We start from the raw sequence: 27,269 nt of genomic DNA, 5'->3' as shown, positions 1-27,269 counted from the left end.
ACAAAATTTATGTATAGAAAAAAAAATTACTAGTTTATTTGTATGTATCTGAACAATTTACCATTTTTGCACTAGGAACATTTTTCCTTTTATTTATTTATTTTTTTTTCTTATAAAAACATTTTACCTTGAAGTTGGGTTATTTAGGATTGGCATAGCAGGTAGCCTAATTACATTTTTGACTGTCCAAAACATTTGTATGACACTTTTTTTTCTATTTTTTTTTTTTTTGGCTTAACGTTACAACTAGGGCTGTTCATTAAACCCGCCAATTGAAAAATCCGACTAACCTGATCCGATCCAACCCAACAATGAAAGAAATCAATGTTATTTGGGCGGATTGCTGGTTTATTTCTTTCAACTTGAATTCATCGGGTCGGATATTGAATTATGAATTAAAAACCTAATATAATCTGATCCGATCGTGTATTATTGCCTATTACTGTCATAACATGTGAAATTAAGAATTCCCAATCTATTTTGGCCTAAAATTGGTTTTCCTTCTTCTTCTCTCCATTCGACTCTCTGACTTTGTCTAGTCATCACAGACCATTCATCTCAGTCTGACTATTAACATCATCGCAAAGAGAAACCCAACTAGTTCTGAGGAGATGATGAAGAAGAAGAATCCCCTTTTTGTGTTTTTTTATTTGTGTTGACGGTGAGCTTGAAAGAGATGTGGGCCTTTAGAAATAGTGAAATTGAGGAATGTGAAAGGAAAATGGGTAAGGAGGTAAAATAAGGACAAGGGTGTTAGTGAAGAGGGAAGGGAGTTTTTAGAGGATAACACAGATATAGAGGTACAGATAGGAAGAAGAGGGCAAGAGAAAAAGAGAGTTTGCATGAAAACCGAGGGTTCAAAGGATAGAGAAAGAAAGAGGGTTTGCACGATGACTGAGGTATTTTCACTAAGAAAATTTGGTTGTTAAATTTTTTTTATTTTATCTTTTACAAAACAAAGAAAATTAATATGAATAATGGAGAGAGAAGAAAAGCTTTACTTAGTTATAGGCCCAATTGACGAAGCGGGTAGTTCCAGTAGTAGAGCATCCTTACTTGTACCTATGAGAGTATGAGTTCAAATCATGGAAAAGAAAATTTCGGATAGCTTGTAAATTAAATGAATTATTCAAAAAAAAAATTATAGGTCCAATTTGAGGCTCAACCCGCTTATCCAATCCAATTCAACCCGATTATTGTTGGGTTAGATTATTATGAATTATTTGGTTAAATCGGATAGAAATTTGATTAAATCATATTTGATCGGATTATTTATTATTTTTCTTCCAATCCAACGGATCCGATCCGTGTTCAGTCACAACCCATTATAATTAGGAAAAAAAATTTATCCATATCACTATATGAATTCCCATCTAAAAGAATATTCTTAATGGTTTTTAAAATGCAAGTTTTAAAAGGATCGGGTCAAATATACATATATATTTGATTAATTAACTTCAATGTACTTTAAATTAATTAACAATTATAGTTCATCATTTTGGCGGTGACAATCTAATAGTAAAAATTATTATTTTTTGGTCCAATCCCCTTCACTTTCAAAATTAAATAATAAGCAAATAACTATTAGTTCCATATAGTTTCATATGATTATAAAATACTAGATAAATATATTTTCTGTTAAGATTAAATGCAAAAACATTCTTATACAATTACTTTTTTATATATTGAAATTAGAATGTTTGAAATTCGAGATTATTGTCTGATGAAATCACATTACTATGTTTGTTATATATAATTTACAAGTAAAGAAAAAATTATGTTGGTCGATATTTGGTAAGAAATTAGGGCAGATTCCTCAATACGAAGAGAAAAACAATACATAATTGGTATTTTATAACTTCATATTTGGTAGTTAATAAAGAAATAAAAAAAATAAGAAAAAGTATCATATATAGCTAATATCTATATATAGTAGGACAGTTCTTCACGAAATAGAGAAGATCCAATCCTCCAATTTTAGTTTCATTATTGATTAAATTAAATGCAGGATTTCTTTTTGACAACAATAAATAGGTGTATATATATATATATATATAACCAATCTTAAGAGCATTAGATCGATGATCATTTGGAAAAAGATTCCATATAATATCCATCAGTCCTTTTCTTTTTGTATTCATTATTTTCTTTTATTTATGTGGATTAAATCCATCGTTCATATAATACTTTGGCCTCTCAGTTCCCTTAAGAAAATTAAAATAAAATCCATTAATATTGCCGAAGCAACTAATTTGATTAAATTGATAATGTTTTTCACAACTTTTATCACTAAATATTTCTGGCGTTATATATTTAATTATAACGTCAAATTGGTGCCTAGTCATCATTTCAAAATTGATCCGAGCCAATTTATGGATAATAAATAAATAAATAAAAGAGTTATTTTTTAGGACTGAAACAAACCGGGCATATATTCATTTATTTATTTATTCTGCACGGTAAGAGATTTTTTCTCTCTAATGATGTTGGGCCTTTGAAATTCAATTCAATATCGACTATTTTGAAATAAAGTATAGGAGAATTGTATAAATAGACAAATTATTTCTAAATCGTTGGGTTCAGTGTTGAATAATCGATGACATAATCAAAATATGGAACCCTTAGGCTTAGTATTTCTGTTACATGGTTTCGAGATTTGATAGTGAAATTACATGGGGCCGGATTTCATATAAAAGTCCACATGATTTTGGGCCCTGGGGTTCATATAACCTTTTGCTCAGTTCAGATTATCAAATGCTTCAACGTGATCTCCACTGTGCATAACCATTTGTGATATTTTTGTCTTTCCGAACATCAGACATTTCAAAAATAAATAACATAAAAAGAAAAAATGAGAGACAATATTTATTCGTTATCTTTTTTTTCCTAAAAATATTTCTTCGTTATTAATGAGAGATAATTATATATTAATTCGCTATCTGTTTAATCAACAAAAATAAAAAGGAAAATATTCGTTGATAACATAACGCATAACAAGAAAATAGAGTACTACTAGGATTCTATCTGCATTAATTATTCCTATTTAATTTGCCACAACAATATTATATATTTTTTTAAAAATATAAACCAAATTTCAGTTCATTTCTTTCATACCCGAGTCCTACGGCGATGGATGTGCACCAAAACCAGGACTTAGTTGAGAATCCAAGCAACAACGGCAACAACAACAGCCATATAGATAGCTCTTCTCTTAATTCTCCTCCTCCAACCAGCAATGAGAATCTTCATCATCATGTTCATGATGATGATCAGCAGCCAACCATCAAATATTGTGAGCAAGTGTCTAGATACCTTCCAGGGTTTAGATTTAATCTAAAAGATGAAGAACTTGTTGATTTTTACCTTAAGAAAAAGGTAGCCAATGAACAGCTTCCATCAAACATTGTCATTGACGTTGAACTGTACAAGTTCAATCCTGAGCATCTTGAATCCTGAGTATCTTGCAGGTTTTAGTCTCTCTTTCTCTCTCTCTTTCTCTCTCAACCCATACTATCAATCTCCATTCTTTAATTTATATGTCGATTTTTTTATTGTGCATATGCAAAAGAATTAATGTTTCTCTTCTTGTAATATATATATACACACACAGACACACATAAATATACATAATATAGATCAGAAATAGTTTTGACAGAGACTAAAAATTTTGGTTTTGACTATTTGTTATATGTTTCCTCACATAGTGTAGCTTACTGCACACTTGGTCTCGATGAGTGTGGAATAATTTTGGTCTTTTTTACCATTCAAATTGTGCGTTTTACATTTTGTTTTGTTTTGGATTTTTTTTTTATTTTATTTACTTTTTATTTTATTCACTAGCACCCATTGCACTAGCAACAACTAAATAAGTTATAATTTATTTTTTTTTTATCTAAATTTTGGTATTGCAATCATGGACAGCTAATAAAGTGGTGTAAGAATTTTATACTTGAGTGTTGTAAAATAAAATGGAATATATAATTAAAATAGTAAACTATAGTGCAAAGAGAAAAGAAAGCAAATTAAAAATGGGTTCGTCCCAGCAATAATAACAAGCACATAATACATTATTTAAGTGCAAAAAGAAAAGAAAGCAAATTAAAAATGGGTTCGTTCCAGTAATCATAACAAGCACGTAGTACATTATTTAAGCATATTGCATTGGCAAATTAGCATAATCGATTATCAAAAATCTAGAAAATTTAATGCAGCCGCTCCACAGTTTAATAATTTAACCATAGATACCCTATGCATCCTCGTGTAGAAACTGATTCCAAATATCTTCGTATGTGATTCCTGTAGAGAGATACCGGGATGGTGATAATGGTTCTAACCCCCCAAAAACATCGTCATCCATAGTCAAATCTGGGTTAGGATTGGTTGAATCTGGATCATGCTGCTGGAAATAAGTGGCAGGGGGAAGAGGAGGAATAGGTGGATGTTGATGTTCCATGAAATTAGGATTTTGATGAATATTAATCCTTTGCAATTCTGGATAATGAGGGTTAGGGTTGTTATTGTGACTATTATGGTTCTGGCTGGAGGAGGCGATTAAAGCTTCACTCTCCTCTACTTTCCTTTCATTTTTTGAAGGAGGTCTCTTATATATTCTGCATAGAACCAAGTCATCCAGCTGCAGGACAATATTAGATGATGTAAACGTTTTAGTTTGGAAATGGTAAACAATTTTCCATAATAGTCAATTCTCATTTACTTACAACTTTTTAAAAAAATTAAATTAGATTTTTCTACTGTATATTTTAATACTACACACTTAAAATAAAATCTTTAAAATGGGAAAAAAAAGAAGCTATATATATATATACAGTAGTTATATATATATATATATATTTTTTTTTTCCTTTTTTCCCTCTTTTAAAGATTTTATTTTAAGTGTGTAGGATTAAAATATACAGTAGAAAAATCTAATTTAATTTTTTTAAAAAGTTGTAAGTAAATGAGAATTAACTATTATGGAAAATTGTTTACACTTTCCAAACTAAAACGTTTACATCGTCTCATATTGTCCTGCAACTGGATGACTTGGTTCTATGCAGAATACATAAGAGGCCTCCTTCAAAAAATGAAAGGAAAGTAGAGGAGAATGAAGCTTTAATCGCCTCCTCCAGCCAGAACCATAATAGTCACAATAACAACCCTAACCCTCATTATCCAGACTTGCAAAGGATTAATATTCATCAAAATCCTAATTTCATGGAACATCAACATCCACCTATTCCTCCTCTTTTCCCTGCCACTTATTTCCAGCAGCATGATCCAGATTCAACCAATCCTAACCCGGATTTGACTATGGATAACGATGTTTCTGGGGGGTTAGAACCATTATCACCATCCCCGTATCTCTCTACAGGAATCACATACGAAGATATTTGGAATCAGTTTCTACACGAGGATGGATAGGGTATCTATGGTTAAATTATTAAATTGTTGAGGGGCTGCATTAAATTTTCTAGATTTTTGATAATCGATTATGCTAATGTGCCAATGCAATGTGCTTAAATAATGTATTATGTGCTTGTTATGATTGCTGGGACGAACCCATTTTTTATTTGCTTTCTTTTCTTTTTGCACTTAAACTATGTATTATGTGCTTGTTATTATTGCTGGGACGAATCCATTTTTAATTTGCTTTCTTTTCTCTTTGACTATAGTTGACTATTTTAATTATATATTCCATTTTACTTTACAACACCCAAGTATAAAACTCTTACACCACTTTATAGCTGTCCATGATAGCGACTTAATTTCTAGGTTTTGCATTGGTTTTGGTGTATTTTCGGCACACACGCTTGAAACATATGTATAGAAGACGTGAAAGAAAATCTCTTGCCTAAAAATTGACAGACCATGAAATGAACAACTTCAATGGATTTTTACTTTCATTTTAGGCAGATAAGCTGAAAATAAAAATAAACTTTTGTCATAGACATTAAATGTGCATAAATAGAGAAATTATAGAGAAAATAGAATTTGCAATTCACCGAATTATTATGATTTAAGTACAAGGCAATTCCGGGATAAAATGATGGTAAACATTAGATACAAAGGAAAATCTTGACCATTAGAAAATCAATTTGCCGAGATCATAGCGAAGTGAGCTTTGAGATGTTCCTTTAATGGCATTTTGGGAGGTCATGCGTTGTCCCAAATTTCCCTGGGAGGGTGCGTTGTCCCAATTTTCCTAGCTTTTTTTTTATTCCCTTTCTTCATAGGAATGGTCCCCCTCCTCAGTGGTGTAAGCCCTCTGGTGGGTTTTTTTTTTGTGCGTTTATGCAGATTGAATTACCAAAAAAAAAGAGAGACTTCACTAATTTTGCTTTTTACCTTGGGCAAACATCTAGGATAATATATGGGTTACAAAATTAACAATCAGGATTTAGGGATAGGTAACTCTTTTTCACCCCCAAAAAAAAAAAAAAAACCAAACTTTTTGTGAATGAGATAATGTTAGTCTTGTCAGATGATATAGAGCTGATTAAAGTTATTTCAAATTGTGATCTAAAATAAAGTGATCTGGAGTAATTACCCAAGTGGATATTGCTAGATTTCTTGTGTAATAGGACTTTGTTTCTTGTGTTTAGGCCGTGAAAGGAAACAGATGGCTAACTTTTGACCATATCTATAACATAGCGACCAAAGTGGACCACGGTCCAAAGAAAATTATAGCACTACAGTTTTCCCCTCAATTGTCCCCTCGATTGTTATAGTCATTAACCAAAGCTGGCATTTAAAAAAAAAAAAAAAAAAAAAAATTGATGCCAAAGCAACTTGGTTCTGAGTAGGTTTTGTTTGGTACAATTTTTATTTTTATTTTTTTAGATCTAATATGATATATTTTTATTGATTTTGTTTAAAAAAAATTTTAAAAACAAAGGCTTATTTAGCATAATTTTTCTTTTGTGCTTTATTAAATGTGTGTTTTGAAAGGTAATTATTCTTTATTGATTTTGATTAAAAACTCTTATAAAGGCTTGAAATATTTCTAAAAAAATTATTCAAATATTTTCAAAAAAAATTATTCAAATATTTTCAAAAATAATTTTTTAACTTTAAAAGCCAAAACTAGCTTCTGAAAAGATATATACTAAACAAAGTTTGAGTTTTAAAAACCAAAGACAGCATTTCAGAAGTCATAGCAAACATAATCTTATTTATTTATTTTTTTCAAAATTTAGAAAAAAAAAAAAAAAGAAAAGAAAATCCAGCTGGTTTTATATGTCTTAGTTACATTTTTCTCCTCACACCCACCACCAAACATCAATTCAAAATGGGTAACGAGACCGCTTCTCATTTCTTCAATCTCTTCTTCAGTATAAATGTCACAATTGGCACTGCCATTTCTTCGTCAAACAAGCTTTAATCATTTTACGTGTCCAAAATTTCTCAAAAACTGCTATAATACATACAATCGCTACTCCATATCCTTTTTCACACTCTACCATTTATTCTTCTTCTTCCTCTGCTTTGCTCTTTCATGGTTACGGTCTTTGCCGGTAACTTCTACCAAGACTTTGATATAACTTGGGGTGTTGGTCGTGGTAAGATTCTAAATAATGGCCAGCTTCTTACTCTTACCCTTGACGAAGCCTCTGGCTCTGGTTTCCAATCCAAGAATCAATACCTCTTTGGAAAGATTGATATGCAAATCAAACTTGTTCCCGGTAACTCAGCCGGCACAGTCACTGCCTATTATGTAAGAAAAACTATGCTTCTTTTTTTTTTTTTTTTTTCCCTCTCTATATTTCTCTCCAAAATTAAATTTATGGTTAAAACTTTTCATAATTATTATTATTTCTTTAAATTTTATTGCAGTTACGCTCAGAAGGTTCATCTTGGGATGAATTAGACTTTGAATTCTTGGGAAACTTAAGCGGTGATCCATATATAGTTCATACCAACGTTTACACACAAGGGAAAGGAGACAGAGAGCAACAATTCTATCTCTGGTTCGACCAACTGCTGATTTCCATACATACTCTGTTCTCTGGAATCCCCAACACACTGTGTAAGTTTTATTTAAACTCTCACTTTCCTATAATTCTTCAATTTTTTTTTTTTTTTTTTTTTGGTCTGATTTTGATTTTGGTTATTTTCAATGTAAATTTTCCAGTTTCTATGTTGATGGGACTCCACTTAGAGAGTTCAAGAACGTAGAATCAATTGGGGTGAAGTATCCCAAGAATCAGCCAATGAAGATATATTCTAGTCTCTGGAATGCTGATGACTGGGCAAGAAGAGGTGGTCTTATCAAGACTGATTGGAGCAAAGCTCCTTTTACTGTTTCGTGCAGGAACTTCAATGGTGATCAAAGTCCAACGGTGCAAGTTTTTTGCTTTCTCAGGAATTGGATTCCAGTAGCCAACAGAGGCTTCAATGGGTGCAGAAAAACTACATGATTTACAATTATCGCACGGATACTAAACGATTCCCACAGGGTCGTTCTCCTGAATGCACTGTTGGGAAGAAATCCTGGATAGTGTGAAATCTTGATCCTTTGTGCATGCCTTAAGCTAATTAATTCCCATCATATGTGAAGGACTTTCATTAAATTAGGAGATATAATTCGTTAATTTGTTTTCTTAATTTGGATATTACCCCAAAAAAAGTAAAATAAAATAGTTGTTTGTGTAATATAATATCACTCTTATCTTGTAATATATATAATAAAGTACATGTCAAAAAGTTTGTTATGAGTTTGAGCCTTTCAAGTGTGTTAAGCAATTATATCCTTACTACCTTATTTTTAGCTTACTAGGATGCATATTTAAAGCCTTTCATGGTTATTATCTCATTTAACTAATTTATTATGAGCCTATTTTGTATTTATTTTTACCTATCTTTTACATATGATAAAGAGAGTGACCAGCTGCGAGAAATAAATTATAATTTAAGTTCTTAATGGTCTTGCCGGATTTGACTAGTTAGACTACGTATGGGCCATATGTCTAACTTTTTTCTTGGTCAAGAATTTTGGTTTGATTAGTGCACCTTAACATAGAGCTTATCAATACGATTCATATACTAGGAGTATTTCCTAATTCCACTACGATTAAAAAATTATAGTTTTAGGAAGTTTTAAGCATAAGTGTTTTATATGTCCAAACAGACTCTAAATTTTTATCTTTTGGTGGATCCGTGGCCTATATATATATATATGTAAGGAAGAATGCCCATAATTAAATAAAACATAAAATACCCAAATCATCCAAAAACACTATAGAACTGCATACCCGATACGGAGTCGACTCACCACTCGTTCTCTAGCGAATCTAGTTTTATAGATATTTATCTATTTTTTTGTGACCACCACTTACATGGGCCGAACCAAACGACAGCCCACCCTTGAATGACCTCAGCCACCAAATTCTAGGACAACTCACCACCGAAAGCACCAAAATCTGACAAGCAAATAGTTCGCTAGCAACCTCATTTTTTGGTGATTTGGTCATTTTCCAACCAACCCAGCCTGAGCAAACCCTTCCTTCCATCTATTGTGTACCCCCTAAATCAATTTCTGACCTCAATTCATTTTTCATCCAATCGCTAGTTAACCTTTCCTTCCACTTATTTGGTACCCCTTGAATCAATTTATGGCCTTTTTCTCCCAACATTCCTCACCATTTGAAGGATCCATTAATTAGAAGTTTGGGAAATTTTTTGATGCATTTTCCTATCATCGGCAAGACTTTTGGGTCAAAGTGATTACCCCAATATGTGCCTTGTCTCATGGGCTTTTCGTTGATATAAACTTTGTAAAGTTTGAAGGTTGTTGATAATTTTAACATTTTTGGGTCGATTAGTTTAATCCCATGCAAAATTGGACTATGTTTGAAAAATTTTGTATGAAACTAGAATTGGATTTGTTTAATTAAGTGTTAATAGGATCCAATAGAAGGCTCAATTTAAAAAAAAAAAAATAGTATTCGAGTGAAAAATCTCAAATTTAGATATTGGGTATTTAGAGCTCGCAGTATAGTTTGACCTTTTGTCGTCCAATTTTGGTAAATTTAGATTTATAGAAGTTATTTAGGAATATTATATGCACCAATGTATTTGGCTTAAAATTGGAATCTAAAAAATATTTTGTTATTATTGTAGACACATGGATGGATACTGCATGATATCCGATAGAGGATATGGTTTGAACTGTGCTTTGTGAGTGAATGTTTGTTTTTTCAAATGGTTTTGGAAATTATTTGCTTAAATATATATTACTTTATTATTATTTCTTGAAATATTTAAATAATATGCTTTATAATATACTATGAAGGGATTGTATGATTTATCATTTTCTGGTATATTAAAGAAATGATTAGAATTATATTTTCCATATATGACTACATAAAAATATATGTTAGTACTTGTGTGAATATTTTGTTATGTATATTAGATTACAGGTTAGATATTGGTTTGTGGATTATCGTGTACCATTCCATACCATGGTTATGGGTTTTATGGATTTTGGTTACGTGCACTTTATATTAACCATCCCTTACTTGATCACATGATTTTTAAGGTTAGATAAGATGTCTCAATCTGAAACGCCTCTAGGATGCTAAGAGTTGTATTGATAGTTTGCTATATACTAAAAGGCTAGGTGTGATCGTACAACAGGTTATGTTAATGGTTATGATACACTCGAATACAATATAGGTGATTATTGATATTTTATGGACTATGAATTATAAAAATGCTATTTTACATATGAAATTATAGAGGTTTTAGATATGATTTTCTTTATCTTATGAATTATTGGAACTGTTATATTTTGGGAATAATTATGGGTTTTATGAAAATTATTTATCAAAATAGAGGACCTTTCAAAAACTGAAAGTAAGGTTTTGGATAAAATGATTTTTATAAACAATGTTTATTTTTGTAATATTTTACTTGTTCACTTACTGAGTTCGTCTCATAGTTTTATATTTTTAAATTGTTCATCTAGGCCTCAGCTAATAGATTAGTACATACTACATCTTTGCATGCTTCATTATTATCTTCGTATATTTCATCATTCTTGCTTCTTCATATTTGTTTTATTTCCATTACTAATGTACTTTTTTCTAATACTCTTATGGGATTTACTGTTTATGTTGTTTTACATTCTCACTAGACTTTTGACGTTGGTTCAATACAGTTTCTTTAGATGCGTCCACATCCAATATGGACCTCAGGAGTGGTCTTGTCAACTTGGTATCTGATGAGAATCCGCCCATGCCAGCACAACGAACAACCCGCTGGGTGCAGATCCAATATAGTTGAAGACTGGACCAATCACTAAGGCCCAAGCCAAGAGATTCAAGGATAACCTGCTGGCTTTATACAAGGACTTATCAATTCTCGAAAGGGCTTGTCAATATCCAACATTCGAAGACTGTTTTAAACATCTAAGTGGTGGAGGCCGATAGGGACCCGGGCAGTTGTTTTAATGCAACTATGGACTCCGGGCAGCATGGAACGGGTTCAACACTTCTTAAACTCAATTGATAACATTAATAGGCCGTGTAATCATGTCAAGGCAGTAGCAAAAGCATCTAAAACTAGTTTCCGTGCACAACACCAATACTTGGCTGAAAATGTCATATTTTGCCGCTGGCTTTGACTACATTTGATCATCAAGCGAGTTTGACTTATTCCAATCAAGGAAAATATATGGGAACCAATATTAATCCTATTTGGCATCCTACATGTCATATAGGAACTAATTTGGAGCTTAATACAGTAAAGCCAGCAAAATCGGTCAACTTTCTCTCTCATACGCACAAGGCCCTTTTGATTGTCTTTGAAGCTGCCTTGACTTGATTCCATGACCTCTTAAAGATATGTAGTGAATCCATGAAGTGTTGGAACCATTCCTTGCTGCCTAGAGTTCATATTTGCCCAAAAATAGTTACCTTGGTCCTTAATAGCTTCCATCACTTGGATGCTTAAAACAAGCCTTGTATCTTTGGGTATGGACAAACCCTTTTGAGAATTAATTAATCCCTGCATAAAGGCAGCTGGGTTGTCCTTAAATCTCTTAGCTTAAGCCCTAGTGATCGACTCGATCTTCATCCGTATCAGGTCAACACCCCAGCGGGTTGTTAGTTGTGCAGGTTCGGGTGGATTCTCATCATTTCCCATTTCTTGAAAAAGATTTTCCCTCAAATCAATATCATCACCTGCGGCAAAAGGAGATAAAATCAGCAACATTAAATGTGGCACTAACATTGTACTCACCTGTTATATCAAGTTTCTAGGCATTCTCTTAATTCACTCCAAAACTTGAAAAGGTCTATCCACACGCGGCATAAGCTTTGACTTTCTTTGTTTCAGAAATCTCTCATTTAGTAAGTGCAACCAAACAAAATCTTCTGGGTCAAAAACTATCACAACAAAATCTAGAAATACATGCTCATTATGGCAAAAATTACACTTTTTAAAGTTAGTAAATAATCTCTTCTAAATTTTCAAATTTCTGCAAAGTAAAGCTCTCAACAAGGTAGATAAAGTTCTATACAACAAAAGCATCTTTAAATAAGCATCTTTATAATTCATGACCAGCAATGGTTTATTACTCAAGATGGCTTTATTAACATCCCCAAAACTAAGATAAAATTTTTTATTTTTCCTCTCTTTCTTTCTTTTCTTTTCTCACTCGTGGTTTGCCTTTTCTTTTCCTCACTCTCGACTTTTTCAGGTTGTTATTCACTCTCGGCTTTTTCAACTTTCCTCACTCCACTTTTGGCTTTGTCATGATTTTTCCATTCAATTTGAGTTTTAGGATGCTTACCTTGGATAGCAAGTTCGGACTTACTTTCTTGGATGGATGGTGAAGCTGTAGGTGCCATGCTTGGTTTCTCCTTAATATTTTCGGCCTCCTTCTTTTATTGTATTTGTAGTTGTTTTCTATACACCTCCTTGGGAGTTAATGGCTCTAACTCGACCTTTTTACCTTTAAATCTAAAAACAATACAATTCTTTTGACCATAAATGACTAGCATGTTTATCAAATTGACATGGCCTCCCCAACAATATATAACCAGCATACATAGGCACAACATCACACAACACAACATCCACATATTTATCTATCTTGAATTTTACTTTGGCTTGTTTATTTACTTTCATCTCTCCACTATCATTAAGCCATTATAATCTATATGGTTCTGGATGTTTAATAGTCGTTAAGCCTAATTTATCAACTACCATACTACTAATTACATTTGCACAACTTCCACTATCTATAATCATACTATATATGGATCTTGAATTTCGTATTGGGTGTGGAAGATGTTCTCTTTTTGAATTTGATCCTCATCTTTGTATAAAATAAGGAACATCCTTGCAACTAAGCTCAAGTAAGCCATTGAAGGTTGGAGTGTTTCGGATTCTTCATGCTTATCCTCTCCAAGTTTTTCGTCACCCACTTTAGCCTTTCCCCCACTTTCCTCACTTTCATATTCTAGTTCACCATTACCTTTCAGCACCATGATTCTTCTATTCGGGCATTGATTGGCAATGTGTCCTCATCCTTGGCACTTAAAACAAACAATTTCTTTAGATCTTGAAGGTTTAAGATCAGATTTACCTTCAATTTTATGTGCTTGGACAGATTCGGTTCTAGACTCTCTCTTTGGCTGATGTGAACTTTCTTCTCTCACCTTCAGCTTTGGCTTGTTTTCATAAATAGGATTGTTTCTCTAGCCATTTGAAATTGACCTTCCGCTGTTGAAAACACCCCTAAACTGTGAGTTTACACCCCTCCTCTTGAATTGATGCTCAAGTTGAATAGCCACATGCAACATGTCCTCCAATTCCACATATTGTTGCAATTCTAGTTGATTGGCTATCTCACGATTCAAACCACCTTGGTTGCCTCATGGTCGTTATTCATGCTCAACCTCATCATGAGCATCTCCATCTCCTTGTAATAATCTTCCATGGACCTACTTCTTTGTGTTAAAGATTGTAACCTTTGATGTAGCAACCTATGGTAGTGAGTCGGTACAAATCGCTTCCTCATGGCTCCTTTCATTTGTCGCCAAGTAGTAATCAATTCATCACCTACTCTCCTTTGGGTATTTTGTTCATTGGTCCACCATTGGAGTGCATAAATTCCAAAGTCCATTGCTGCCAATTTAGCTTTCTTGGCCTCCAAATAATTGTGACAATAAAAAATCATCTCCATACACTCCTCCCATTCCAAGTAAACCTCTGGATCACTTTTTCCCATGAAAGTGGTATGTTTTACCTTGATATTCCCAAGATCATCCTCTTCATTCCTTGCTGGTCTCAGATGGATTGGCCTTCCTTGAGGCTTAAAAATTTCATCATGTCCCTCATCCAAGTCATCTCCAAAATTGCCTTTCCCGAATTCTTCTCTAAGTCACCCTCGGCCTCCTTGACCTCGCCCTCGGTCTCCATGAGCTTCAAACCTTGTATTTCCTTGTGATTTTTCTAACCAGTCTATCCTTTGATTTATGTGATCAAATTGAGCATTCATCTACTGTAGTTGCTTTAAGACAGCTCTCATGTCAGTGTGCTCATCTCCACTCCCTGAAGCTTGGGAATCTCCTTTCAATCCTATGGACTCTTCTTCATTAATTCTCGATGGGGTTTCTCCTCTCTTCACCCTTGAATCTGCCATGTTAGTATGAATAACACAAAAATAAAATAGGACCTTACCAAATTCACTTCCTTACGTGTTTCACTCAAATAAGGACTCGACACTCTTGTTTGCACACTAGTTTCGGCTTTTACCCTCTTTTAAGCTCACACACTCTTGCTTTTTTCCACTCAAATAATTAACTCAAAGTTCTAATTAAAACACCCACTAAATATCAATTAGATCACAAGTACATTTTAATTAAACTTTCAACAAAACAATAGTAAAAAGTAAACAATACCGAGTGAATTTTTAAACACCTAACTCTCGGCTGTTCTAAACAAAAACAGGGTAATTTAGCAAAGCAAATTTTGGAATAAATAAGAACTAGACCAAATGGTAAGAAATTAAGAATTCAAGAATAAAAATTTAGAAAAATAAATTCAAACACATGCAAGAATCAATTGGGACAAAAAATAAGGAATAGTTGTTGGTTGTTGTCCTTTGTAATTCAAGTTTTTGTAGCAAATCCTTTAACTAATTTTAATCCAATATTTTTAGCACCCAAAATTCAAATATCCAGCAGCACAAATAAATCTCCAGAAACTCCAAATATTGAATAAATAGTCAACGATTCAGTAGTTCAAAGAAATTTTCAGCAAACACCAAATTCAACAAACCGATTTTTTTTTTTTATTCAGCTTTTCTTCTTCTTCTTCTTCTTTTTTTTTTTTATTTTTTTTATTTTTTTACTCACAGAATGCAAAATAAATCCATTAGAAAACATCAACACCAAAAATAGTAATTCCACACCAAAACTCCACCAAACTTGTGACCTCCAACAACAAAATACAAATTTGCAATTTTTTTTTTTTGTAAACCTATATATGTTGCCACAAGCACACTTCTTTTTTTTTTTTTTTGGAATATATCAATGCAAATATTTAAGATCAAAACAGCATAGAAAAATCAACAATAAACTAAATTACCAAGAACAATAATGAAGAACAACCAACAAACTAGGAAACAAGAAATATGGTAAAACTTGGAAAAACCTATTTTAACTACGAATGATTTTTTTTTTTCTTTCTTAAGATGCAGAATGTGTATGATGATAGAAGCAACCTTAACCTAATGCTAAATTTTTAAATTAGCACAAAACAAATAAAGCAAATAAAGATAGATCAAACCTGAACAAAATCTTGGCTCTGATACCAAATGATACGAACCTAGGTCAACTCGCGCCTAAACCCATATTATATTAGCCTAGATTTCAATTAAGTTCAGATTTTAATGGAATGAACTCAACCCCTAACCAACCTATTGTTGAAATCTAGTGATCTTGCTACAATGTGCAAGGTAGTTCGGTTACACTTGCACTCTTTGTTTTGCAACATCAAAGACCAAACATTATTTATGTTTATGCATTTTATTTTATCTTGTAATGTTTAAGAACAATATCTTTTTTGTAATGCCCTAAGCTCATTAACTATAGCTTAGGGCCTTTTTGTCTAGTTGCTGGAATTGTATTTCCAGCAACATAAGTCCACTTCCTTGGATGCCATTTGAAGAAGGTTTGGGATTTGGATATGAATTTTGGATATAACAAACTAGAAATGCAGAGGAAGCAGCAGAAAAAAGAATGGCCCAATTTAGAGCTGGGAATGCTGAGTTAAGCCCTAAACAATCTGACCCTTGTGCAGTTTTGTTGCCCAGAAATATGGACAAAACTGCCTCGGGTTTGATTATTTTTGAATGGGTAAATGGACTTTGTTTTATCTGATTTTTGGCTAGAACACAGTTTAATATTCAAAAAGGCTTCCCTCCAATTTTCAAGTCAAATGGAGCTGGTTTTCAAATTCAAATGCCTCAAACAAGCTGAACTGCCCATTAAAGAAGGTTTCTTACATGCCCAGCACATTGATTAGAGTTAGTTGAGGTAGTTTGGCTTGGTTGGTTACTTTTAATGCTTTTGTATTTATTGATCAATATGGCAGCAAGTTTTATTGTCTTTTTGATGTATTTAAAAGTATGAAAATTGTAATGAAAACATTGAGAAAAAAAATATTCAAAAATTTTGAAAAACAATTTCGGCTCTCTCTCTCTCAACTACTACATTTTGGTTTCTTCTTCTTCCCAAAAGCTAACAACCTTCTCAAGAACCCCAAACCTCCATTAAAAACCAGAAACAAAACCTTAACAAACCCAAAACAAAAAAACAAAATCAAGAACCAAGAACCAACAATAATCATTCTTGACTAACACCTTGAATGATTGTGCTCTAGGGTACAACAACATAAACCTACACCAAATTCCATCACCTATGGAAGATTTTAATGGAAGATGCCACAACAGGTGATGGATATCCTATTGACAAGTCAAAGCTAAAACATTCAATCTCGAATGGTGTTTTAGGTGTTCAAAGAGAACAAAGAGAAATTCAACCTCTCAAAATAATTTTTGTATTATTATTAAAGGTGTGTTCTTCCTAAAAAAATAATCCTTTAAATAGACTGGGAGAAAACAAAATAAAATCCTAATTATTTAGGTAAAACCGGCCACCAAAGAATAGGAAACCCAGCTTGGCTGAAATTCACCTCCTTTCCTAATCTAATTTGGATTAATTAATTCCTTTATTTTGAATTAGAAATTAATTAATTTACAATGAAAATAATCAAATAATAACTTTGCTAATTTGATTTTTCCAGCAAATAAATAAATAAAAACCAATTAGAAGACTAATTTTCTAAAACAAAAGGTAGAAATCAAATTAGGAAACTAAAATACTATCCTTATGACTAAATTGACTGACCAATTTAAGTTCCAAATCAGCTTCCATATGCTTTGTAGGAAGTCAAATAGCATTATTATGGAGTCCCACAAGTTGTCCTTGCTTGGATCAAAGAGAAAAGTCCAGCTCAGCCAAATACAGTAAAACTAGCAAATAATACAGCAAAATAGCCTACTTTCTCTCTCATGTGCATAAGCCCCTTTTAATTGTCTTTGAAGCTGCCTTGACTTGATTCCATGACCTCTTAAAGATATGTAGTGAATCCATAAAGTGTTGGAACCATTTCTTGCTGCCCGGAGTCCATATTTGCACGAAAACAGCTACCTGGATCCGTAACGACTTCCACCACTTGGATGCTTAAAACAGGCCTTGTATCTTCGGGTATGGATAAGCCCTTTTGAGATTAATTACTCCTTGTATAAAGGCATCCAGATTGTCCTTAAATCTCTTAGCTTGAGCCCTAGTGATCGGTCCGGTCTTCATCTGTATCGGGTTAGCACCCTAGCGAGTTGTTGGTTGTGTGAGTTCGAGCGGATTCTCATCACATACCATAGTAAATATATATATATATATATACACGTGTATATGAAAAGATACTTGATGCACCACACTATATACCAGTGGTGTCCGATGGTACCAAGCATCCTAAGTACCGCTTGATGGGGAAGTTAAAGGGAGAAACTTGCAATCGGTATCGTGGCGTCCTATAGCACCAATTGCTTACAATCTACCATGGCTAAACAATCGACCATGAGGGCGGCTTATGCTCACTGTGCACTAACCTTGCCATACCTTAAATCCTAAAGCTCCCACAGGATGGCCATACATATATGCACACTAATCCATAATGACAGCCATCTTGTGGCCAAAGAGGAGACAACAGGTGCTCACTTTGTATTATACACACCTACCCTCATAGGAACAACTATGAATATAACTTGCATGCTTAATAAACATCCATCCTGCAGCTAAGGAGGGGGGGCAGCTAATTCTCACTGTACAGATATACTTGCCAACCCTCAAGTCCATAACACCAGCAAGATAGTCATAATATAATAAACAATCATCCTGGCTGTGGAGGGAGGTGGTGATTAGAATCCTCCCAAACCCGTACAACCGACAACCCGCTGGGGAGCTGATCCGATACGGATGAAGACCGGGCCGAATATTAGGGCTCAAGCTAAGAGATTTAAGGACAACCTGGCTCCTTTTATCCAGGGAGTAATTAATTCTCAAAGGGGCTTGTCAATACCCAAAGATACAAGACCCATTTTAAGCATCCAAGTCGTAAAGGCCGATACGGACCTGGTAGCTGTTTTCGTGCAAATATGGACTACGGGCAGTAAGAAATGGTTCCAATACTTTATGGATTCAATGAATAACATTAAGAGGTCATGGAATCAAGCCAAGGCTGACTCAAAGGCCAAAAAAAAGGGGTTGTACGCACAAGGGAGAAATATGGTCGGTTTTGTTGTATTGCTTGCTGGCTTTACTGTATTTTGTTGAGTTGATATTTTCTCTTTGATCCAAGAAAGGGCAACGTGTGGGACTCAATGATATCCTATTTGGCATCCTACAAGGCATATGGAAGTTGATTTGGAGCTTAAATTGGTCAAAAATTAGTCAAAGACAGCTTAGTCAAAAAGATAGTTATTTAGTTTCCTAATTTGATTTCTACTTTTTGTTTTAGGAAATTAGTCATTATTTGGTTTTTAATTATTTATTTGCTGGAAAAATCAACTTAGGAAAGTTATTATCTGATTATTTTCATTGTAAATTAATTAATTCCTAATTCAAAATAAAGGAATTAATTAATCAAATTTAAATTAGGAAAGGAGAGAGAAAATTCGGCTAACTTTAGGAAACAACATGTTTGGCCGGTTTTTGCTTTAGTTTTTAGGGTTTATTGCTTTGTGACTTTTACCTATTTGAGGATTATTTTTAAATGAGAATACAAGCTTGAATTTCTCTTTGCTCTCTTTGAACACCTAAAACACCATTAGAGAGTGGGTGTTTTAGTTTTGACTTATCAATAAGATAACCATCACCTATTGTGGCATCTTCATTATACCAAGGTTTCTAAATACAAGTTGGTTAGGGGTTGAAGTCATTCTATAAAAATCTAAACTTAATTGAAATCCAGGCAAATATAATGCTGGTTCTGACGCGTGTCGACCTAGGTTCGTATCAGGTGGCTTATGCGCACTGTATAAAACTTGCCAACCTTCAGGTGCATGGCATCCCACAGGATGACCATACAACTTGCGTGCTTATCAGCAATATAGTACAAAACACCAATACTTTATGGTTCATCTAAAAACTATAAAATTTTATAATATTATAAAATATAAATTTTAGTAAAATAAAATCAACTTTGTGCACTTTTACCAATTTCATAACATTCCATACTCTCTTGTAATCCATCATCTCAAATGCGTCAAATTCAAGATTTCAATTTCTACCACCATAATACCAAATACATGCATAAATAAATAATTAAACAAATAAATATATTTTTTTTATCACAATAATTCAATATAATTAAATTCTTAAACCTTCAAATCAATTTATGCTCAATAATTCAATATTTTTAGGAACACATACAATCTCACATATAATTAAATATGTAAAGATACATTTTATTATATGTCATAACCTCACAGTAAAATTAATAGCAATTTAGCAACAATTTCAAATTTCAAATTTCCTAAATTTTCTGCAATATTAATTCATGGCCATACTTATCCAATTTAGCATAGATTGACATTTTTAATTTAAATAATAATTATTTAAATATTCAACATGTACATCTTCAGCTTCCCACATTTAAAAATAATATTTTATTCAAAAATGGCATCTTTTTGAATACTCCACGAAAATTCACAAACAAGGTATCAATTGAAAGCTAACAAGATAGGGAATTCATAACTAACCTCCATTGGCCCCATTTTTACCGGGTTGGCCGGAACACGGTCGGAGATTCTTGGCCAAAATTCAATTTGTTGTATCTCCTAAATGGCAAAGAAATGAGTGAAATGGACCTCAAAATTAAGCTCGGGTGGTCCAAAAATGGTGGAAGGGGCATCGATTTGGCCTGTCGTGGCCGGATTACCAACAAACCGGCCTTGTCAACACCGATGGTGGGAGCTTGACCTGGGCTCGTCCGACAATGGTTGGCCGCGCCCTTCAAGCTACTGGCTGAGCTTCCCACCAGCTTTTCATCTGTCCAACGCGTGTCAATAAATAGGGGTTGGAGAGAGAGTTGTTTACGGTGGCCAAAAGAGAGAAAGAAAGGGAGAGGTGGAAAGAGAAAGAAGAGAGAAAGAAGGAAGAGAGAGAGGTAATTTTCAAGGGGGGAGAAGAGGGAGGAGAGAGAGGGCATGTGTGTGTGTGAGTGGGAGAAGGAAAAAAGAAGAGAAAAAGAAAAAAGAAAAAGAGAAAGAGAGAGAAAATAATAATAAACTAGATATAAAATAAATATATATTTTTATAAATACTTTTATTATTAAAGTATGGTGATACGTGGCACCTTTCTATCCCGACACATGGCTCTCTTCCCTCATGACATGTGGTACTTTCAAGTAGTGACATGTGGCACAATTTAAGAACTCTCTTGATTATTTTACTACCTAATAAAAACTAGTCTAGAAAAACACGGACACAACTTTACAAACTCGTAACTCTTCAACCGAGCATCCAAATTAGAGCACTTTCAGATAACATATGGGTTAATGCCTAAATCTTTGTAAATAAAAAGTTAACTCCAGATTCGTTGATCAGTCCAGATCACATTTTGTTTCGCTCATGACATTCAAACTGTAGCTCTATTTTGGATGTGCTACTAACCTATGAACTCGAGTCAATGTATACTTCGCAACGGTACCTAGGTCAATGCAAAATTTCATCCGGAGCAAAAAGTCATAATTTGACCATATTTGATCAACAATGGTCAAACTCGGTCAACGTGAGAAAATTTTCGATGTACTTTGGGATGGGATGTTACAATCTACCCCCCTTATAAAAATTTCATCCTGAAAATTTAAAAGACTAAACTAAGGGAGATATATTCAATTTAGAGTTTGATGGATTTAAAATGAGCTATAGACTTTAAAGGATTTAATGAATTGTATGCAATTCTACAAACTTCACAAAGATTTTATAAGAATCCAATGAAATCTTTGAGTTTAAGGTTGGATTTCATATTAACAATTTTCTTCACAATTTCAATGTTAAAATCCTTTCAAATCCATTAAAATCCATCATTTTTTAAAGTCTTTTAAAATCAACAACTTTTTGAATACCACTGGATTTTAAAAGAATTCTACAAATTCCTAATTGAATATACCTAGATTTTAATGAACTTTTATAAAATCCATCAAAATCTAAATTGAATATCATTAGACTTGTATGGATTCCTTTAAAATCTAAATCGAATACCTCTAAATTTTTAAAAACTTTTAAAATCCTTTAAATTCTAAATTGAATATATCCTCCTACGAGTAAAATTTACAAAGCTTTATGCCCTCTACTCGTAATATTTGATCATGTTATCCTTTGATCGACCATAACTACATGATGATGACCAACCATCCAGGGTACACTACCACACCATATCATGAAAACTCCTAAGGGTAACAGAACCAAGCTCTGATACCACTCTGTTATAACTCATCCAAGATCCCTTCCAAAAACCCTAAATAAGTCTTGATCCCAGAGGAAATTCTACGAGACCGTCCTATGAAAAATCCAGCAGCATCTCCCTTAACATGTTACAATAAATTTTGCAATTTCCAGCACTTCGATAACAAAATATCAATAAAGATACATATATTAGAAATAATTTTAAAACACGAAATACCACTAATTAATCACGTCTACCCACACCACCCACTTAGTACTATGCTACATTTCAATATTGTTTTACAAACGTACCAATGCATAAGATAGATAGAAAGGAAACAACAAAACAACAACAATAATAATATTGATAATAATAACACTATAACTTGCCCGTAGGCTTCTACACTTGCTCATAGTCTTCCACACTTGCTCGTAAGCTTACACACTTGCCAGAAGGTTTTCACATATAATAATAATAATCAATAATAATAACAACAAAAATAATATTAGCAATGATGATGATGATGATGATGATGATGATGATGATAATAACAAGTAATAATAATAAAAATAATAATGAATAAATAAATAATAATAATTATAATAATAACAAAAATAATGATTATAAAAATCCCAACAATTAATAATAACAACCCCAATAATAATTGACAACCATTTTATTGGTAAAGACCATTGATAATAAAAATAGTAATAACAATAATTATAATAATGATAATGAAAAAAATTATAATAATAATAATAAAAAATGATGAAGATAATAATAAAAATAATCATAATAAATAAATAATACTAACAAACACAACAACAATAATAATGATAATAAAAACAATAACAATATTAATGATAGTGAGAAGGATGATGGTGACGATGATGATAATAATAATAATAACTGTAAAAAAAATTGAATACTAATAATAATGACTGCTAATAATGATGATATTAATTAACAGATAAGTAAATAAACAATAATAAAGATAAGAATAACGACAATGTTAATAACAACAATAATGTTAATAATAGCAATTACAAGAAAGATAAATAAGAATAATATTAAAAAAAGTTAATTTATGAATAAATAAGATAACATAAAATAAAATAATATTTTAAATTTAAAACATATTATGAAATATACACACTCGTATCTAAGGTACATACGATACCATCTAATATACTGCGCAATCCATAATTTCAATTGTCCCTGGCACTCTGCTACCAATACAAACCAGGGATGATTGCCTATGTTGGCCGTCTAATCCCCAGGACTTGTAGGCAACATAGTTGCGAGGCTAGCTCTATATGGACCACATTGGATCGGTGCCCCTGTATGGTGTGGAACATACAAACATAACATAGTAAATATATATATATATAGATATACGTGCATATGAAAAGATACTTGATGCACCACACTATATACCAGTGGTGTCCAATGGTGCCCAGCGTCCCAAGCACCACCTAACGAAAAGGCTAAAAAGAAAAACTCGCAATAGGTACCTTGGCGTCCCACAGTGCCAATTGCTTACAATCTACCATGGCTAAACAGTTAACCGTGAGGGCAGCTTATACTCACTGTGCATTAAACTGGCCATACCTCAAACCCAAAGCTCCCAGAGGATGATCATACATATATGCACAGTGATCTGTAATGACAACCATCTTGCGACCAAGGGAGAGACGGCTGGTGGTCACTCTATATTATACTTGCCTACACTCATAGGAACGACTACGAATATAACTTGCACACTTAATAAACATCCATCCTGAGGCTAAAGAGGGGGGGAGTAATGCTCACTGTATAGATATACTTACCAACCTTCATGTATATAGCATCGGCAGGATAGTCACAATATAATAAACAGTCATACTGGCTATTAAGGAGAGTGGCTTATGCGCACTATATAAAATGTGCCAACCCTCAGGTCCATGGCATCCCACAAGATGACCATACAACTTGTGTGCTTAGCAGCAAAACAATACAAAATACCAATACTGTAAGGTGCATATAAAAACTATAAAATTTCATAATGTTATAAAATCTGAATTTTAAATAAAATCGAACTTGTGCACTTTTACCAATTTCATAAAATTCCATACTCTCTTGCAATCCATCATCTCAAATGCGTCAAATTGAATATTTCAATTTCTACCATCATAATACCAAATCCATGCAAAAATAAATAATTAAATGAATAAATATATTTTTTTATCACAACAATTCAATATAATTAATTTCTCAAACCTTCAAATCAGTTTATACCAAAATATCATTAGGAACACATACAGTCTCACATATAATTAAATATATAGAGATACATTTTATTATATATCATAACCTCACAGTAAAATTAACAATAATTTGACAACAATTTCAAATTTCCTAAATTTTCAAAAATAATAATTCAAGGCCATACTTATTCAGTTCAACATAAATTTGACATTTTTAATTTAAATAATAATTATTTAAATATTAAACATCTACATCTTTAGATTCCCACATTTAAAAAATGTTTTAAAATGGCATCTTTTCGAATACTCTACCAAAATTTACAAACAAGGTATCAACAAAAAGCTAACGAGATAGAGAATTCATAACTAACCTCCATTGGCCCAATTTATTTTTGGCATTAGCTGGAAAACAGTTGGAGATTCTCGGCCAAAATTCAATTTGTCGTATCTCCCAAACGGCAAAGAACTAAGTGAAATGGACCTCAAACTTAAGCTTAAGGGATCAAAAAATGGTGGAAGGGACATCAATTCGGCTGGGTGGTGGCCAGATAGCCAGAAAATTGGCCTTGCCACCACATGTGGTGGGAGCCTGATCTGGGTGCGTCCGGCGATGGTTAGCTGCATCCTTGGGCTATAGGCTGAGCTTGACACCGGCTTTTCAACCTTCTAGCGCAAGTCAGTAAATAGAGGCCAGAGAGAGTTGTTTCTGATTGTCCAAAGGGAGAAAGGGAGAGAAAGGAAGAAAGAGAAAGAAGAGAGAGAGAAAGAAGTGGGAGAGTAATTTTTGAGGAGGTAGAAGAGGGAGGAGAGAGAGCTCATGTGTGTGTGTGTGAGAGTGGGAGAGGGACAAAAAAAAGAAAAAGAAAAAGAGAAAGAGAGAGAAAATAATAATAAAATAGATATAAAATAAAAACTATCCTTGGAAAACACAAAAACAACTTTACAGACTCGTAACTCTTCAACCGAGGGTCCAAATTAGACGTGTCGCCAGTCTGCTAACTCATATCGATGAGCACTTTCAGATAACATATGGTTCAATGCCAAAATATATGTCAATAAAAGTCAACTCTAGACTCGTTGATAAATCCGGATCACATTTTGTTTCGCTCATAACTTTCAAACCGTAACTCTATTTTTGATGTGCTACTAGTTTACGAACTCGAGTCAACGTATACATTTGTAAATGATACGTTGGTCAATGTAAAATTCTATTCGGAGCAAATTGCAAAAATATGACCATATTTGTTCAACAATAGTCAAACTTGGTTAACACGAGAATATTTCACTACAAAGATAAATATCAGGTTTGATTGCAGTTTTGTTTTTTTTTCTAGGATTGTGTTCAAATGATTTTTGTGTCTATTATGAAGTTAATTTCTAGTCTTATTTGAATATATTTTAATTTATTTTGGATTTTTAGATATTTATTTAAATATTAATCTAATTGATAATTAAAAAAATGTAAAATATTTTTAATATTTTAATAAGTTAAATGTAGTCCAATCCGATACAATACCAAATACAGGATATAAAATCCTATGTCTTTAGTCCAAGATGAAACCAAAGACATGACAATATTAAAAATATTCAATCTTGCTCACTTCAATCCAATCCACTTCTATCATCTATATTTGATCTAATCCAATCCTACGTCCTAAACCAGGCCATATTCTACCACCACTAAAATGTATTGGTTACCAACTGAAGAAAGAAAAGGACTAATGAAATCTTACCCTAATAAATCATATACTAGAATATTTTGAAGTGGCATATCATTCCTCCTTAATATTTGAACAGATCTAGGAGACCTATCATATACTTGAACAAACAGATTAGCATCTTTAAACATTGTTAGCGAATAAAACCTAGACTATAATGCCTTTACCATGGTTTTGGAGACTACAAAGTGAGCTCCATATTCACTAGAGATGACATTTTTCTAAAATTGGTCTAAGCTCTTTAAAATCTATTTTTACTATATGAATATGAAATGAAAGAAAACACGTCTTTTCAATTAAGAAATTGTCTTCCTATTCCTTCTCGTTTCTTTTTTAGACAAAGAGTTCAAGGGTTTTTTTCTTGGGATTTTCATCTATCCCTTCTTAGCGCATTTTAAAATTTTATCAAGCCCCCAATAAGTGTCCCATCCCTAAATGGAATGAACTCTTCTCTTGCAGGCATGTCATAATTTGATTTATGTATTTCCTTTTTGTTATCGAGCTGGCACTGTAATTTCATGCAACTCAGGTCCATTGGTTTGGCTTTTCCATAAATTCCTATAGAGTAGGAACACCTCTGATTATTTACAATGATTTAGTAGCAAGCTGTTATTCCATTTAAACCTTTCATTCAGCCATCAACATGGAATGATTCTTTTCTTATGTGTATCATCCAAGTCTCGTTTTATTCATTAGTGTCCTTTTCAACCAATTAGTTGCACATATCTATTCTTTTGCTTCTAGTTTTCATGTCTAAGCCTTCAAATCCCCTATATCTTTTTTTTTTCTCATTAGTTGAGCTTTTTCAATTGTGGATCTGTTCTTGTTTGATTCCTCTAGTAAGTTAGTGGAATTCACCCACGTAGTTTGCCTTATTGTTTACTTTCATTTCGACTAAGAATTGGAGGAAAACTATCTCTTCAACTCTAATCACATTTAAAAAGACAACACTTCAATATCCATAACTACAGCTATCAAAATGCATGTCCAGAATTGAAGCGCTCATTCATCTTACTCATGTGCAATTTTCTCTAGGCATTTAATGCTGACTCGATTGACATGCTCATAAAGGAAATAAAGACCCAACCATTGATTGATATTTGAATCTAGTGATCTTGGCTATTTATTCCTTTTTATATAAAGCCTTGAAACTTTTTAAAATTTCTTTTTATTTCACTTCGTCTCCTTTTCATTTTGATTTCTGAAGCCCATTGTACAAAGCTACTTTCCTTCCAAGTCTCTAAAATGTTTTCAAAGGAGTCAACATCTCATCCCAAGTTTTCTC

At 32.9% G+C, this 27,269-nt stretch overlaps 1 pseudogene; it reads left to right on the top strand.

The window, feature by feature from the left end:
* Positions 1-7,314: 7,314 nt before the first annotated feature.
* Positions 7,315-8,711, top strand: LOC107419059 (xyloglucan endotransglucosylase/hydrolase protein 24-like; annotated as a pseudogene).
* Positions 8,712-27,269: the final 18,558 nt, after the last annotated feature.

Source organism: Ziziphus jujuba, chromosome 2 (assembly GCF_031755915.1).
Source record: "Ziziphus jujuba cultivar Dongzao chromosome 2, ASM3175591v1".
Classification (NCBI taxonomy): Eukaryota; Viridiplantae; Streptophyta; class Magnoliopsida; order Rosales; family Rhamnaceae; genus Ziziphus; species Ziziphus jujuba.
This window is presented reverse-complemented; position numbering and strand designations above follow the sequence as displayed.